Source organism: Octopus bimaculoides, chromosome 1, assembly GCF_046866305.1.
Source record: "Octopus bimaculoides isolate indiv1 chromosome 1, ASM4686630v1, whole genome shotgun sequence".
NCBI lineage: Eukaryota > Metazoa > Mollusca > Cephalopoda > Octopoda > Octopodidae > Octopus > Octopus bimaculoides.
In genome coordinates, this window is record NC_142928.1 from 82,021,022 (window position 1) to 82,033,767 (window position 12,746).

General features: G+C 34.5%; 1 protein-coding gene across 19 annotated transcripts in view; it reads right to left on the reverse strand.

Annotated features, from left to right (window-relative positions):
- Window positions 1-12,746, reverse strand: part of LOC106874564 (uncharacterized) — a 268,447-nt gene that overhangs the window by 196,608 nt on the left and 59,093 nt on the right. The window contains exon 1 of one of the 19 annotated variants that reach the window (XM_089353105.1): window positions 910-1,368. The exons of 14 other annotated variants lie outside the window; for them this stretch is intronic. The gene's annotated coding sequence lies outside the window, so the exon portion shown is untranslated. Of the gene's footprint in view, window positions 1-909; window positions 1,369-12,746 lie in introns of those variants that run through there. 4 more of the 19 variants (XM_052967829.2, XM_089353128.1, XM_089353086.1 and 1 more) reach the window with 4 other exon arrangements.

A 12,746-nucleotide genomic window follows, 5' to 3' on the forward strand; every position in this document is an offset into this window, starting at 1 on the left:
GGGCTTCTCTCAGTTTCTGTCTACCAAACTGAATAACAAGGCATTGCTCAGCCTGGGGCTATAATAGAAGATACTTGACCAAGATTTTATGCATTAAGACTAACCGTTTATATGGTGCAGATTTTTTTGCATTTTGCTGTGTACTGATGTATTTTTTAAAATTCATAATTATTTGAATTGCAATAAATAAAATAAATATAATAAAACAAACACATGCTTACATAGTTTTTTTTCCATCTATATTATTCATAATCAGATTCAATTTTTTGAAATTTTACTGACTGTCTTGCAAATGCCATAAAAAGTTTCACTTACAGTTAGCTGAATTTTTATTTACTTACTTCTGTTTCTATCACAAATAATTAATTATTGGTTTTTATTACAGAAATACCAATAAATTTGTAAATAATGATTTTGACACTATAAACATTACAACTCCCTATACCTTCTCCTGATTCAGTATAGGAGATGAAGTCTAATTAAAAATATCATTTACATTGTTTTTACAATTAAATATAATAGAGTTGTGTGATGTGGTGTGGTAAAAACAGCAAAGTGTGGATTGAATGCTTGCATTATGTTTTGAGTTCAAATCCTGTCAAGACCAAATTTGCTTTCAATCTCCCAGTGTTGACTAAATAAGGACTAGTCAAGTAATGACATCAAAGGAATAAGATACAACTCTCCAATTAAATTTTTTGTAATATGCTTAAGTTGAAAATCAATATCATTTTTTTTATAGCTAAAACATTTTTACAAGATAAAAATTAAAGTTAACAAGCACAGGATCGGTTATGATAACAAGAAATAAAACAAATGAATACAAACGTGTGTTTGTGTGTGTGTGTGTGTGCATGCATGTGTACATATATATGTGTGTGCATGTGGCTGTTATTAATTTTTGTTTACCTTGATATCTTAAGTAGTTTTTTCTTAAATCCATGACACTGTTTGGTGTCTAAGAGGTGTTTCAAAGTCAGTTATTGCAGAAATGATAAATAATATAAGAGGTGGTATGAGGCTATTCCCTCTGAAAAAGCAGCCATTAAAATTAGTTTGCATATTACAGGGAGAGAGAGAGAGAGAGAGAGAGAGAGAGAGAGAGAGAGAGAGAGAGAGAGAGAGAGAGAGAGAGAGACAGAGTAAAAGCATTAGATATAGTAACTATGGAATGACTCAGAAAGATTCAAGTTAATACTTTGAGAAAACCACTTGACCAAAAATATTAATTTCACTCGTAGAAACTGAAGTGTTTCTTGTCTTTGGTTTCTTAAAAAATAATGATACATCACAAAACAACATACAGTACTGTACAGACAAGATTTCATGCTGAAACAATCTCCACCCACATCAAGTGTATTAACCCTGAACTTGTAAGTTCCATTCACATGTTGGTTGGTAACAGCTTAGAAGTGATTATTTATAAATTAATCTGAATTTTCCAACTATAAACCTAATTATTTGTAAATCAGTTTAATCCAAAAGATGAAATTAACTGGCTACAACACAGATAATACCAGATTGTCTTGCCATGATTAAGCTTAACATGCGTAAACTTAACTTGGAATAATTGCTAATTATGTAGCCACTAACACTTTGTAAACCTTGAAAACTCTAAAGAAAGTGACTCAATGTTTGTATATATATATATATATATATATATATATATATATATACACATACACTCAGATACATACACACACACACGCATATATATATGTTTATATATTCTTTTATTTGTTTCAGTCATTTGATTGTGGCCATGCTGGACCACCACTTTTAGTTGAATAAATTGACCTCAGGACTTATTCATTGTAAGCCTAATACTTATTCTATCAATCTCTTTTTGCCAAACCGCTATGTTATGGAGACGTAAACACACCAACATCAGTAGTAAGCAATGGTAGGGAGGACAAACACAGACACAAACACATACATGAATATGTATACATATATATATATATCCAACGGGCTTCTTTCAGTTTCTGTCTACCAAATCTACTCACACGGCTTTGGTCAGTCTTAGGCTATAGTAGAAAACACTTGCCCAAGGTACCACGCAGTGGGACTGAATCCGGAACCATATGGTTGGAAAACTTCTTACCACACAGCCAATCCTGTGCCTATATATGTATATATGTGTGTGTGTGTGTGTCTGTGTGAGTGCATGTGTGTATCTATATATATGTGTGTGTGTGTGTGTGTGTGTATATATATATATATATATATATATATATATATCAGTTGAATAAAGTTACAACATGGTCTGGTTTTCATGTTTTTTATTATTGCATTTGAAAATTTTTTTGTTTGCAATGTTGAGTTGTGTTAAATATTAAAAGAAATATTTAGTAATGTTCATAAAGTTCAATTACTGCTTTCATACGTTCATAGTAATCATCAGATTTCAAAATGTATTGACTGACAGTTGAGTTGAGTGCTTGACAACTGTAGTAAAATGACTGACTTCCTCCATTTTACACCTTTTAGAAGGCTTTGGCAACCTGAATATTTTGAATATGGTCTTGACCAATCAGCATGCAGCTTAAACATCACAGTTTGCCAAGCACACCGATATTACTGGCATAGATCCCGCCTTTATTTTAACTAATTAGCTTGCAGTTTATATGTAATGGTTTTATGAGTGAGCAAACTTGTGTCATGTAGTTTGTGGAAGGAAAAACTAAGAACACTTTCTGACCACATGTTTCTATATGTTCGCTCAATGGAATTTAGTGAACATTAGTGTTCTGGATTTGTTATCTGTGAACTCATGAGCAATCCGGTAATAAATTCCCTGTCTTGCCAATGTATAGTTCCTTGCAATTAAGGTAGTAGATCAAATTTCTGCTTTTGCAGTTCATATCTGCATTTGTGAAAATCTGTCCATTTTTTGTTCTAATGGGTCTACCAGTATGCATGTATTGACACGTTCCACATCTGTTATCATTACACTTGGATACTGTGAATGTTTCATCCTATTTGTTCATGTGGAATTTTGCCTTTCTTAATAGTTTCTTCAGGTTATGCGGTTGCGTTTTGCTTAAGATAAGTGTTTGATTAGTTATTATATTTAAAAAATTTTCACTTTGTTTCTTGATTGGCAAATTTGTTTTCATGATGTTAAAAATGTTTTGGTGATGCAGATTGTGTTACTAGGAATGGTATTGTGTTCTGTTGATGGGTTCGCCTTTCTCGTGTTGCCCTTAATTATTCTACAGGTGTTTCTTTCACTTGTTGTATGCTATTTTTTATAAGTAGGAGAGGGTATTTTTGCTTGAGCAGAACTCCATTGAGTTCTATGAGTCCTTTAAGTTCCTGGTATTTGGATCAACTACTATAGTACAATTTTTCCTCATTATCGGATCACTCATGAGTTCACAGACAACAAATCCAGAACAATAATGTTTGCCAAATTACATTGAGCGAACACAGAGACACATGTGATCAGAAAACGTTTCTAATTTTTCCTTTCCACAAACTACATGACACAAGTGAGGTTGGAAGGAAGATAAAAGAAAAATGCTCCATTAAAATGTTCAAACCTGTTCTGAACAGAAATAACAATAATATAACAACCAGTTGATGATGTGAATTAAAAAATATCTTAAACATATGAATATAAACAAATTACAGAAGACTCCCACTAATTGAAATACAAACGATCGAAACCAATTAAGTTTGCTCACTTATAAAACCATTACATGTAAACGGTAAGCTGATTGGTTAAAATAAAGGCGGGATCTATGCCAGTAATATCAGTGTGCCCAGCAAACTGTGATGTTTAAGCTGCATGCTGATTGGTCAAAACCATATTTGTACCGTTCAGCTTGTCGGAGCCTTCTAAAAGGTATAAAAATGAAGAAGTCAGTCATTTTACTACAGCTGTCTAGTATTGAACTCAACTGTCAGTCAATACATTTTGAAATCTGATGATTACTATGAACGTATGAAAGCACTAATTGAACTTTATGAACACTACTAAATATTTTTTTAATGTTTAACAGACTTCAACATTGTAAAAAATTTTTTTTAAATACTGTAATAAAAAACATGAAAACCAGAAACAAATTAGTACAACATGGAAAAAACATCTTAATATACGTTAACAAAATTTCTGGAAGGCATACAAATATAAAAATTATGTTGAGATATACACAGATTGGATTGAGTCAGACACACCCATACTTTACTGTAAATTCTTAAAGAAATTATAGGAGAACAGGAGGAAGAAACAAAACTAAGATGGGCGCTATGTCAAAATTGAGGACAGACATCTCTAGCAATCTAAGTAAAGATTCTTGATTCAAGACAAAATATGAAATGGTAGACAATGAAATTATCAAGACAATATCGAAAATAGCCATGGGAAACATAGCTGAGAATATGAAAGAGATGTGGATTAAAGATATTACAAAAGAAGAAAGTAAATCAAGATATTTATGGTAAAAGAAACAATTGCTCCTTGATAAATATGCTGCAAACTATGATAATGACACCTCAGTACCACATGAAAGAAATATAGTTAATGTTAAAATAATGATGACAAATACTGACAATGATGATGACGTATATGTGTGTGTGTGTGTGTGTGTGTGTGTGTGCATGCGTTCAGGCTACCATTGGTTTTATGTTAAGGAATTTACCAACAATTTTCAAGCCTTTCACATGGAACATCAGTGTTCATTTCCATTTTTGATTACTACACAAATAAAGAATTTTTTACCCACAAATGTGGTGTTTAGAACTCATCCTCATTGTTCAATATTACGTATATATCATCATCATTTAACATCTGCTGTCCATGCTAGCAGGGGTTGGACGGTTTGACCAGGCTGGCATGCTAGAAGGCTGCACCAGACTCTAGTCTGATTTGGTATAGTTTTCTACAGCACATATATATATATATATATATATATATATATATATATATATATATATATATGTGTGTGAGTGCATGTATATATATATATATATATGAATGCATGTATATATACATATGCATACATGCACACATGCTTGCATACACACACACAAACACACACACATATACACTGTTTCAATAACATGCAGTAATTGCAATAATTGAGTATTTGTGCCGCTGAATGGACTAAAATGGGCTGAAGGGGGTTAGTCAATTATATTGACCCCAGTGCTCAACTGGTACTTATTTCATCAGCCATCAAAAGGATGAAGGGCAAAAATGACTTTGACAGAATTTGAACTCAGAATGTAAAGACAGATGAAATGCTGTTAGACATTCTCTCCATCTTTACGTTCCAATTTCAGTCTTTGCATTCTTAGTTAAAGTGTCAGATGAAATGCTGCTCAGCATTTTGTCTGGCATGCCAATGATTCTGCAAGCTGACTATCTTACACACCATTTTAATAATGACAATTATTTTACTAAATTCTCCATTATTTTCAAAATCAATTGAAAATAAAGGCAGTGTATTTCAACAGAAATAACAGAAAAGCATTAAAGGAAAATGTTGGATTAACAGCATTGTATATGGGGCTGAAGTTTTCATAAGCTGCAGGCTCCTCAACCATCTACACAAGATTCACCTAGCAAACAGAGGAACCTGTATGTGTTTTCTCAACTTCTTAGAAATAGGGAAGAGCATTGCTACAGAGGAAGAACTGTATTTGGTTTCAAAGTACAGCTGTAAACTCTAAAAATCTACCCAGAAATTCTGAAGAAGTTACCTATTCATATACACTAATACTGACACACTATCAATTACGAGTGTTCCAGTTGATCTAATCATGCAATTAACATGCAAGTGGCTGAGCACTCCACAAATGCATGCATCTTTAATATAATTCTCAAGGAGATTCAGTGTCACAAAATGTGACAAAGCTAGCTCTTTGAATTACTGGTACAACTTGTTTTTGCTAGCTAGTGGGTTGAAGCAATGTGAAATAAAGTGTCTTCCTTGAGGACACAACACACTGGCAAGAATCAAACTCACAACCTTATGATCAGAGTTGAATACCCGAACAACCAAGCCATGTGCCTTCACTACCTATTCATATAACTATCCATAATTGTACTATATTCCATTAAGAGGTTGCATTCTGCCATTCTGCAAATGCTTGAAAGACTAATTAGGACATCTCATGAACTGGAACCTATACAAAATGCATAGGATTTGCAAAATGCATACATACTTTTACAAATTATACAAACCTACACACATACTTCAGATATATACCAAATCACAGCACAATGAGAAGACAGATAGGTGACAGAAAAAAATCATTTATTTAGAGCAATTAATGCAGAAAATAGGTGAACACAATGGTTAAAAAGGAGTGTATTCCTCAATGGTTGAACTATAAATATTCATCATTGTTATAGAAATTAGACATACAGTAAAGTTACTATTAGAGACATCACTTACATATTCAGGTAGAGTTAACTCAGTATTTCCTAAAACTAAAAAGGAAATACAAACACTTAAGTATGTCCAATACATTACAATTCTTCTCACAGCACAGAAGCTTAAAGTATTATGAGCCAGTGAGAGTGCTTCTTCATAGTCATTTGACCAGTAAGAAGTAGCAGTCATATCTCCCTCAAATCACACCCTACCAGCTTAAAAATGGACAAAATGGATAATGTAGAGTCTGAGATACATTTAACCTGAAAGAAGCAATGAGTGGGTAATGGTTAGAATACCTTTGAGCTTGATCATAGCTCTACTCATTTAGGGCTGATCTGGGACTAAACAACAACTCAGATTTTATAATGATTATTTATAAGCAAGTGATAGAGAGATAGACACATGGTTCATGTCAATGTCTTTATTGGTCTTATTCAATATCAAATTGCTTCATACATAAGTATATGAAATATGGTTTATATTAAAAAAACCTTATCCCTCATCCTATTACTAAATTCACCATAAAATGTTATGTGGTAATAAGTAAAATACACAACAGTGCTTTTTGTAAAAACTCAAAAACATATTTTAATACTTCTTTGGCAAGTAGCTAGAAGTGGAGTAGTTTACATGACTTCTTCATTTCTAAAAGACAAGAACAAACACACACACACGCATACACACGCTTCTAAAACACAAAGTCAGAAAACATATTTCTAAAAAACATCAACAGAAAACACATTTTTAAAACATAGCACATTTCTAAAACACATAAACAAAAAATACATTTTAAAAACACAAAAACAGAAAGCATTTCTAAAACACAATAACAGAAAACACAAAATGATTTTCAAAATTAAAAAAAAGAAACATTTACTTTTCTTGATTTATGAACATTGCAAGCCAATGTACTCAGTTGCTTTCAAATGTTTTAGTACTACTGTCTTGGTGGCTATCAAAATGACATTTAAATGTGTGGGGAAGGCGTCTAAAATTCTTATAAGCACTCATCATCAAATAATTTTTCTTCTTTTTCTAGTTTTTCCTATTTTGGAAACTAAATTGGAGGAAAGAGGATGATACTCTCGAAAATTCTTTCCAAAAGTCTTGATTCATCCCATTGAACTAATAAAGATACATGCACTTGAAGACACATATGGTTGAGTAATTCTTTGAGATGCTGATATTGTGGAATTTTGGTCATTTTTTATCTTAATCCTAAGTATTGTAACTGCTTGGTGAATTTCATTTTCAAATGAAAGATTGAGTTGAATTGAACACTTTCTCTTTATCACCTCATATTTGATTGAGGCCTATTCAAACAGATTTATCATCATCACCAGTGCTTAAAAAGTTTCACTATATAGATTCTGAAAGAATTGATATATTTTTGACTATATCCAGGTGGTCACACTCAACCAATCTTAAAATTCTCAGGAATAGTTAAGGATCTATCAATTAAGTGCAGGATACAATTTTACCAGAATAGAGGGAATTAATTGGCATAAATTGTACAGATAAACCAATGCCAATATTAAAACCGATGCCCAAATGAAGAAACTTTCTAACAGAGTTACTTATCGTATTATACTGAATCTCTATATGATATCTAACAGCATCAAACTATAATAGTTTTGTTTCCAACCATGGTAAAGGATAAAGAACCCCCTTCGGTCATGAATGACCATGGGATTGCACCTAGAAAGTTCCCCTCTAAGGCACAAGTCCAGGCAAAGTTGTGTATGGAAAACCAGCAGTTGCCCATGCCTGCCTTTCCTTTCCACATAACTGATGTTATCCAAGGGAAAGGCAAAGGTCGATACAGCTTGGCACCAGTGATGTCACAACTTATTTCTATAGGTGAGTGAACTGGAGCAACCTGAAATAAAGTGTGTTGCTCAAGAACACAACACACAGCTTGGTCTGGGAATTGAACTTACTACCTCATGATTGTGATTCCAATGCTCTAACCACTGAGCCATGTGCATTCACTTTCAACCATGAATTAATTGATTTTTGATCTATTAATTCCAATCAGTTCTGCTTTTGAATTGCTGGCATCTCCAGTTATTCTCAAAGCTTCAATGATATCTCTTGGAATTACAACATTATAGTTAGATATAATGAAACACCTGTTAACATGCATCATTGCTGTTCTGTATATTAAACATTTCCCATCCTGTATTACTGCATGCATGCATTTTAAGATTTTTAATTTATATGCTTTGCAGCTTCTTGTATTCCATACATCAAAACTATAGTTCTGTAACCTTAAATTATTTGAATATACAGATATCTAGTGAAGGTGTTGATCGTAGTGCTGAAATGAAATTAGACAACTTTTCAATCCTGTGCACTATTATAGCTGATATATGATCCATATACAAAATATAATGAAGTTGGAGCTGAATTCCTTTAGCTTCTGCAAATGGTCTTTCTACATGTCTGTATTTTGAATTAATCATGGTTCCCTGCCAATATGAATCCTTTTTTTCTCTGAATATGTTTGTTTAAATTTCCTTTTGAAATCAACTATTGCTACGTTCACCTGATTGGGGGGATCCTAGCAATTCCAATGCCTCATCAATGGCTTCTCTTTGAAATTTAATTCCAATTCTGTAAATTATGTAGATAATAATTTTCTCACAACATAAATTGTCAAATAATCATCTAACAATTTATAATGAACTGGCTTGACTACACGTTTGATGTATTCCATTACTCAAGATGCATGTAACATGAAAACTAACTGGTGATCCAAGATGAGATTAAAATGCTTAATTTGGGTTAATGACACTACATTTTAGAGCATTTTCCTATATGTGTATTCTGAAAAATTTTCCAATACTGTTATAAGAAGTTTAGTGTCATTTTCAATATCTGCAAGAATTTGTCAAAGATGTCAGACAACAAAATACCAGGTACATGGTCTTTTCTTTTTATGCGCCCTTTTCAAGCCTAGCCAGGCTCATGGGCCCGGTTTCCCGGTTTCTATGGCGTATGTGTTCCCCCCAGCTGGACGGGACGCCAGTTCATCGCAGCGTTACTCAAGAAACAGTGAGACAAAGTTGGGGCGAAAGAATACAACAGGAATCGCCACCACCCCCTGCCAGAGCCTCGTGGAGCTGTAGGTGTTTTCGCTCAATAAACACACACAACACCCGGTCTGGGAATCTAAACCGCGATCCTCCGACCACGAGTCCGCTGCCCTAACCACTGAGCCATTGCGCCTCCGATACATGGTCTACTGCTTCTTTTACTTTCTGATTTATATTACAGCTTTCACTATTTTATTGAATGAAGAATTTCACTAAATCATTTTCATTTGCAATGTTCTTTATATATCAGCAGAGTTAACTGGTGCTAATATTCTTTTGAATCCTTTTCAGAAAATCAATTTCCTCACCACCAGTTATTAACTTCTCTATCATTGATCATAAACTTCACCCTTTGATTGTATCATAACTTTACCACTTTTGATTGTTTTATATCAAATATAACTCTTTTCCAGACAATTTTTCAATCTTCTAGATTTCATATACTTGAAATTTTAAAAAACTTTTGGTATGATATCTCTTCCAAATCTAAATTCATTTTTTAGATATTTTTTGTTGCATGATCCTGCAAGTGAAGCGATAACTACTGAATGTAGAGTAGATTTTTGAGAGACAAGATATTTACCTGCCACATTCAAGCGAAATCGTGATGGCACCTGTGTCCAGCGTCGCCTTTCTGGCACTTGTGCCAGTGGCACATGTAAAGACATTCGAGTGAGATCGTTGCCAGTGCCACTGGACTGGCTCCTGTGCAGGTGGCACGTAAAATACACCATTTTGAGCGTGGATGTTGCCAGTACCGCCTGAATGGACCTCGTGCCGGTGGCACATAAAAGCACCCATTACACTCTCGGAGTGGTTGGCGTTAGGAAGGGCATCCAGCTGTAGAAACTCTGCCAAATCAGACTGGAGCCTGGTGTAGCCATCTGGCTCGCCAGTCCTCAGTCAAATTGTCTAACCCATGCTAGCATGGAAAGCGGACGTTAAACGATGATGATGATCATGATGATTCAAGTATTGAAGATTCTGAATCGTTGGGATGTAGAATTTTGCAAATAACCATCATAGTATGTACTGAAAAAAATGTATTATTTTTGCTAATTGCACATACAATTAGCAGAAAAGTTAGAGCACAGGAAAAGCTGCTTTGTGATAATTTATTTCAACTCTTTACATTTTGAGTTCAAATCCTGCCAAGGTCAACTTTGCCTTTCGTCCTTTCAAGATCAATAAAATAGAGTACCAGTGAAGTGCTAGGATCAATGATATCAACTAATCACCTCCTTATAAAACCACTGACCTTGTGCTTTTATCAGAAGCAATTATGTTTTCCTTTTATTCCAGCCTTAGCAGATTGGTATCTCTATTGTAAAGTTTCCATCAATATTTAACGCTTTTTTTTTCAATGTCTAATACATGTACGTTAACCTTAATTTCTTTGACTACTACCACATTTATTAGGTCAAGTTCGTCATTTGACTCGCTGAAACCAACATATGAAGGACCACTACATTTTCTTTATGACTTGACACTTAATAAATATGACACAAACATGACCAATTACTACATTTAAAGCATTTACTGCATCTAGCTTTATGATATTTGCATGTTAGTACCATAATGTGACAGAATTACTACTGAACTGTTACATGATGCAATCTTTGTGTCACATGTTTTTCCTTACTAGCATGGGTTCCGACAGAGACTTGAGATGGGAATTTAAAACTAGATGCTTTATCTGTTGCAAAGCTACATCTTTGAAATAAGCGATATCATTATTCTACAGGTCTTTAAAAGCATAGATTACCTAATCATAATATCAATATGGAATATGTAAAAAAAAACATTGAGCGGCTGTGTGGTAAGTAGCTTGCTTACGAACCACATGGCTCCGGGTTCAGTCCCACTGCATGGCACCTTGGGCAAGTGTCTTCTGCTATAGCCCTGGGCTGACCAAAGCCTTGTGAGTGGATTTGGAAGACAGAAACTGAAAGAAGCCCGTCGTATATATGTATGTGTGTGCATATGTGTTTGTCTCCCCAACATCACTTGACAACCGATGCTGATATGTTTACGTCCCCGTAACTTAGCAGTTCAGCAAAAAGAAACCGATAGAATAAGTACTAGGCTTACAAAGAATAAGTCCTGAGGTCGATTTGCTTGACTAAAGGCGGTGCTCCAGCATGGCTACAGTCAAAGGACTGAAACAAGTAAAAGAGAGTACTACTTCACTCAACCAGTAACAAGTATGGAATATATAAACACATATGCACATTCATGCACACAGACACACAGAAACACACACACACACCACACACATGTGCATGAGGCTATAGTAGAAGACACTTACCCAAGGTGCCAAAGCCTTGTAAGTGGATTTCGCAGATAGACCAACATCACCTTTCTTACATTTATTATCATTTTAATGTCCACTTTTCCATATTTGCAAAGGTCTGAGAGAATTCACTGAGATAGATTTTCTACAGCCAGACAGCCTTCCTGTTGCCAACCCACATTCATTTTTAAGCACTGTTATATTTCCCCATGAGAAAATGGAGAGAGGGGGAAGGAGAGAGAAAGTGGAAAGAGGGGAGAGAGAGAGAGAGAGAGAGAGAGAGAGAGAGAGAGAGAGAGAGAGAGAGAGAGAGAGAGAGAGCAGAGAGACTAGACAAATGTTACAAGGCAATCTATCTGACTCTCTAATGGTTCATATTGGCACAATATGCCCCTTTCCAATGACTGGGACAATAGAAGCATGATAAAAATAACGTATATCTCTGAGCAAAATTTTTTTACAATCTATGCCAAATGAAAGACAAAAGTAAATTCAGTACCAACAATTATGGTGTTCAGGAGGAAGGGAGAAGGAAGAGGAGAAAGATAGTGGTAATAACATTGCAGTTAATAAGGCTGACGATGATGATGTCACTGAGGAGAATAATGATGATGTTGACTGCAGCCAACAACAAAGAGGACAAGAAATGAGGACGACAACGATGATGATGATGATGATGATGATGATGATGATGATGATGATGATGATGACAGCCAGGACAACAGAAAGGTGTACACCACAACCAAAGGACTCTGACAACCATGATAACTATACTTGAAATGATAAGCGATATCAGCAAAACAATATCCTGTTTCAAATGAAGAAATAATATAAAGAAAAACAAAAACCATAGTAGTGAAAGCCTTCAAGATAAGTCACAAATGGCTAAGAGATAAATTACAGCTTTGGTTTATCGGTAGACTGGGAATGGGGGACTGTGTCATATCATTTATGCCATACTATGTC